Source organism: Phalangium opilio, unplaced genomic scaffold, assembly GCF_054372755.1.
Source record: "Phalangium opilio isolate 3A_F unplaced genomic scaffold, DU_Popi_V2 ptg000082l_1, whole genome shotgun sequence".
Lineage (NCBI taxonomy): Eukaryota > Metazoa > Arthropoda > Arachnida > Opiliones > Phalangiidae > Phalangium > Phalangium opilio.
In genome coordinates this window covers 19,415,113-19,421,220 of record NW_028324189.1, presented here as the reverse complement: position 1 = coordinate 19,421,220, position 6,108 = coordinate 19,415,113, and the positions used below count along the sequence as shown (strand labels likewise).

Genomic DNA, 6,108 nt, shown 5'->3' with positions numbered 1-6,108 from the left:
GGGCTTTATTTTCTTCGCGCGGCGGGAAGACGTTCCCCTTTTGGTCTTCCCGCTATTGCCCTTTAGCAGGCGGCGGCGGGGGTTTTTATCCCCGCCAACATTTAGTTTTTTATCTTTTACAAAGAGCTAGTGGCGCTTAAGGCGCCACTGGTGGGAAAAATGTAACTAAGAAATAGATGAAGCAGACGACTTCGGAACGTCCGTACTATACCATATTGACCCCAGCAATTGCGTGCTAGATGGCCGTAGCGTTGGCAGTGGTTGCATCGGCGTTTCTTGCCGATGCCGCCGCTACGGCCACGATTTTCGCCGCGCCCGACTGTCGCATCTCCACGGCCTCGCGGCCCCTTCCAGCCCTGCGGTCCCTTCCGGGCCCACGCCCTCTTCTGGGTCCAAGACCCCTTCCTCGCCCCGTTTCCAGGGCGGGGAGTTCGCCATTGAAATTCACATTTACGGTGGAATGTGCACCGGTGACTGTGAAATATCGTTCCATTTTAAACTAAATTTGGAAATAAATAAAGGCTTTTGAAATGAGATTTCGTGGCAACTCTGGTGTGGAAGGAACAATTATTTTGCAAAAGATTATATGTTATAATTTTAGTGTGACACAACAACAGTTTTTGAAAGCAAGTACCATTTATTATTCAGACGAGGATTAGAAACCCGGTATAACAAGTTTCATTCATAAATTATATGGTAAGTGCCATATAACACTGCACCTTTTACATGGAAAATACTTACTACGGTTTATGAAACAATATTTGGTTTATTATGCGTGGTTTCTAATCCTCGTTCGTAGAGGATTTTATACAACAACCTGGTATAAAAAAAATAAACTATGTTTGACAAACTTTGGCATGTTCCAAATCACGTTTAATCTTTTTCGTGTGAAACACCGTCCACGGTTTCATTATAGCACATTTTTTTATTACACCCGCTTCAGACGGTGTAAAAACGTGTTATAATAAACCGAAGTTTGTTACATAAACTGTGGTTAGTGCCAAATTACTATGAATCTTTTTCGTCCGAAACTTTAACCACAGTTAACGAAAGAAACTGCGGTTAATTAATTCAAGATTAAACTAGGTTTTAACACCCCGTCAGAATATAGGTTTAATAAACGAGTTTTATACACCTCGTGTGAAAAGGGTATTTATGCCCTCTTCAGATGAGATGTAAAAACCTCGATTAATTAACCAAATATGACATGTAAAAACCTCGATTTATTAACCAAATATGACATGTAAAAACCTCGATTTATTAACCAAAGTTGTTTCATTAACTGTGATTAAAGTTACACACGAAAAGGTTCCAATGTAATTTGTCAGTACACCTCGTCTGCAGAGGGTATTAGACGAGTTTAAAAACCTGGTATAATTAACCAAATTTGGTTTTATGAACTATGGGTAGTGCCAAATGACTTTAAACCTTTTCCATGTGAAAAACAATATACAGTTTATAAAAAAACTTAGGTTTATTAAAGCATAGCGCGGCTCCAGTGGATCCCCTACAAGTTGGCGTTCCTCACGAACTCCAGTTTTGTCTTGCATGTATAATTCGCGCCCACTAGCCTTTGCCAAGACAAACCCGGAGTTATGGAGGAAAGTCCCCTTGTAATGAATCCACGGGAGCCGCGCTATGCTTTAAGTAAGGTTTTTATGTCCTCTTCATACAAGGATTAAAAACAGCATTATAAACCAAAATATTTTTCATAAACTGTGGTTAAATTACATTGAAATTTTTTTCCTGTGAAAGAAAAACCACAGTTTATGAAAATATCTTTGATTTGTTACACAAGGTTTTAACACTTCATGCCACGAGGGCATGACACGGCATGATTCATGCTCTCCAGAAAGTTCAGATAGCTGCAACGGACAAAGTAAGCAACGCGCACTAGCCAAGGCTTAATATCTATCTATATGGTCAAGAAAACGTTTTCAAGGATTTGAAAGCAGATATATAAACTATGTATCGCGTGCAGAGTGTAAAATAAGATATTCTCTGCATAAAATTATATAATTTGTTACTAAATTTTAAATTGGAAATAATAAGGAAATTAAATTAGAAGCTCCGCATTAAAACCACTTACTTGTTTTTTCGCGTCCAAAAAAGAAATGACTGCGTTCAGCAAGCATCAGCAATGCAACGGTTTACTACGGCATTATTATTCTCTCTAACCTGCCATTTAACCACTTTTTTTGATAGGTCTAGCTGAACGTTTTCCAAAAAAACCGCGAGAAAGCTTTAGATGCTGCAGAGATTGTTTATTCGCTAATAAAAGTAGAGTTTAATGTTTGAAGCAACATAAAAGGGAAAAAATAGGGAACTAAAATATTTTTATTGCTTTTCTTGAATTAGAATTTAGAAGAAACCACATAATGGTTTTAAAACTGGCGGTTTAACAAGTTTGACCGGTTTCAAGCGACTTCTGACGGGAAAATTTGATAAACATATCTTTCAGAGAACAAACAAAACTAAACTAGATTTCTGCTGGATAATGGATAGTGTAATTATTTGAAGTAAATTTTTCCTTCTGATTTCATTAACTGAATTGCGAGTGAAATTTAAATTTTGTAGAAGGGAAATTATCATTTCTCAACAATTTTCATTTTCCTATAATCATTAGACGAACACAAGCGCGGGCGCTCCTCTGCTTCTGCAATAAGTAAACAAAGCTAAGTAAAACCTATCACCAAAGTTAAAAGTTTCCTAGATTATACAAAATCCCCCTACTGCCCTGTCATAATATCCTATCATAGTGAAAATAAAAAGATAAAAATACAATATCAAAAAAATCTAAAAAAAAACTAGAGGCTTCCTAATCCGCGGAGCGAATGATAGTCTAATTAGGTCCTTGACTTTCATTCATTGCAGGGTTACAAATAGGTTGGGTTGTGAGTGAAAATAACGTAGAAAAGTTGCTAATTTGTAACCATTTTTGATTTGGAGTTGTTAATTGGTGTTGCCGCTGACATTCGCTATTGCCTTTCAGTTTGACAGTACGTTTGATCCTAGCGGAACATTCATTACCACATAGTTTTAAATTTTGCGCCTTTTGAATATTGGGAAAAGTGGTTTCTAGTGATAATTCAAATAATTGTAGGTATTATGTAGGAAAATGGAGTCTTTTATCTTTATTTACTTCCCAAACAATATTAAAACCTTTTATTAAAAATATTGATGTTTACATTTATTTAGTTCCGATATAATATTACACCTTTTCCAAAGTTAATTTTACCCTAACTATACTTCGTAAAGTTTAATTTAACGGTTTATCTAGTGTTGATTTACTTTATAATACGAGTTGCAATAAAATATTAAATTTAATTGTATTCTGGTATGAGATTTGGAAATGTTTTAGCGGGTGTTTAAATTTCATAACAATTTTTCCGTCATTGTTGTCACAGGTCACCAAAAAAGTATTATTTTGGATTAATTTCACGTTAATTATATTTATTAAGCTCTCTTACTAGAGTTAATTTAGTTTATTACATAAGTTGAACAAGAAATTCTCCTTAAACGCAAAGCTTAATAGAGCGTTTGATCCTAGCGGAACATTCATTACCGCAAACTTTTAAATTTTGCGCCTTTTGAATATTGGGAAAAATGCTTTCTAGTGATAATTTAAATAATTGTAAGTATTAAATAGGAAAACGGAGTCTGGGTGAAAGATAAGTGTAGTTTCAACTTTAATCTGTTAGTTATATTTCAACTAATACCAATATATTGGTTTAGCCAAATATCGGTAGCGATGGGCCAATACCAGTTTAAACCAATTCCAATAATATATCAGTTTAGTCAAGTAAAGGTATCGGCGCATCTCTATTCTTTAGGAAGGCTTTACTTTTTATCACTCGCACACATAGCAACACTATCATTATAAATACCATTATAAAACAGTTATAGCAACGGATGTGGAGCTTCTGAAATTTTGAAATATTTTCAAATAAATGAAAGATAAGTTCTTCAAGTAGCAGTTCTTTTTCTAAAACATACCTTCGCTTCGCTGTCTTAAAGATCAACAAGCATCACTATTTTTAACATTATCCTAAACTGTGAACCTTCCGTTAATTAATTTTTAGTTAACGTTAATTATTATTTATGCATAATTCGGGGATAATGTTTCGGAAATGGCTTCGCACGTCTCATAGATAGTTTTATGTATGGTACTGAGACCCAAGTGAAACTGGTACCTTAAGGAACGCATTGACTAACCTATAATGACACACTCATTGGTAAGGTTTATTGCCATGATATTTGAATCGCTGCAAATCAGTACGTACCTGTAGCGAGAAATCGGAGGGTTACAGCTAATCTCTCGTCTGCTGGTATTGCGTCCCAAAATAATGTATCGCTTTTTCAATTCTACTTTATATAGCGTTCAGAATATAGGTGAAGGTCTCATGGGAGATTCGAAGATAACCCCTATAGTCTTGGGAATCTTCAAGACGTAGCTCTTTCACTAAACTGTGATAAGCATCCTTCTCATTTCGTTGCTTTATCCACGGTTTCACCCAGACCTTCCGTTTCTTCGCTTTCTTTTTTGCTTGTTCAAAGTTCGCCATTGCGATAATTCCCACTAATGCTATGGCTTTTTTGCGTTTATAGTGGATATCGGAATCCATTTCAAATCATTCCCTCCTTACAGTTAAAAAATGTTTGCATATCAAAATAGCAGATGACTGCTCACTATTGTCATCAAGAACCGAGTTCAGTTCAGCTCACTTCATTATAAACATTCCGAAGCGTACTGAGTAAGCACAAAAAATCAACCTAACAAGTCAGGAAGTGTGAACAGGTGACCTGATTTGAGACCGACCTGACCTGCCAGTCTGACTAGTCTGGCAGACAAGTCAGCTGACTTAAGTTGGATAATGGGAACGCGCCATAAGCCAAACTAGACGCTGGAGGCTCTGAAGCTGGGGGTTTCCAACTTCCCGCCGTCTAACGACTACGAGAGTCGAGAAAAACTACGTACGAAATCAAAGCCTTGGTGTTCCAAAAACCAATATCAAATAATATAATGAAATCAATTACCTTTAGTTTTATAACTGGATTACTTTTTTCAACAAAATTTCGACCTAATAGCAGAGTGTTTCTTAGCAAGGGTGTTACAGAAAATTTATAAAATGAAATAAACATTTTAAGGCGGTAAAATACTAAACAAGCGTCGACTGTTCAAAAACAAGTTCAACCATGGAGGCTGTATCTTCATAAGATACAGGCTCTATGCATAGCCCACTGGATCACGCGCGTCACGACGCAAGCTGCTCGCGCTATAGCTATACACGAGCAGCGCAGCGTCTGGCAGCGCGGATCGATTGGGCTATGCTCTATGGTTCAACTTAACTTGTTGTCAGGCACAAAGTTAGGCCCTCCCTTGTTCTCTATCTGTTTGAAAATTGAAGAAATGGGTATCAGCGCGCTAACAGGTTAACCTGATATTTAACTCAAGAGCCGTACTTCCATAATTAACTAAAATTAACATACTTAATTGTTTCTGATTAGACTAGCCGATCGCACACCCTGAATACTTAATTGTTAAACTAAGAGTATTCCGAAAAGTAACTTCGCTCTAGTTTTTCAGTTAGAGGTGGTTAAATATCACGAAAAACCCCATGTTATCTCCATAGGAAAATTGGTAAAAGCATGTGAATTTTGCTTTAACGTTACAAAACGGTATCAAGTCATATCTACAAGTGCCTACCGACCCTGTAGAATTATTTTTAGTTTTTCAAAATTTAATAGCTACGAAAACTAGTTCAAGTATCACAAAAACGAGGCTCCGACGAGAATCGAACTCATGATCTCCTGTTTAATAGACAGGCGCTTAAACCACTAAGCCTTGGAGCCCTTGTTGTGAAGCGAGATTAATGCTGAATATTTCAGTAATTTAACTCAATTGCACTTTTACCTTATTGTTTGCATATATGCATATCTCAAGCAACTATTATTTTTAGTTTTTCAAAATTTAATAGCAACGAAAACTAGTTCAAGTATCATAACAACGAGGCTCCGACGAGAATCGAACTCATGATCTCCTGTTTACAAGTCAGGCGCTTTAACCACTAAGCTACGGAGCCCTTGTTGTGAAGCGAGATTAATGCT

General features: G+C 36.6%; 2 non-coding genes across 2 annotated transcripts; both read right to left on the bottom strand.

Moving 5' to 3' along the window:
• Positions 1–5,780: 5,780 nt before the first annotated feature.
• On the bottom strand, positions 5,781–5,853 carry TRNAN-AUU (transfer RNA asparagine (anticodon AUU)). Its single transcript has one exon. It is a non-coding gene; the product is annotated as a tRNA-Asn (tRNA).
• Positions 5,854–6,010: 157 nt separating this feature from the next.
• On the bottom strand, positions 6,011–6,083 carry TRNAT-UGU (transfer RNA threonine (anticodon UGU)). Its single transcript has one exon. It is a non-coding gene; the product is annotated as a tRNA-Thr (tRNA).
• Positions 6,084–6,108: the final 25 nt, after the last annotated feature.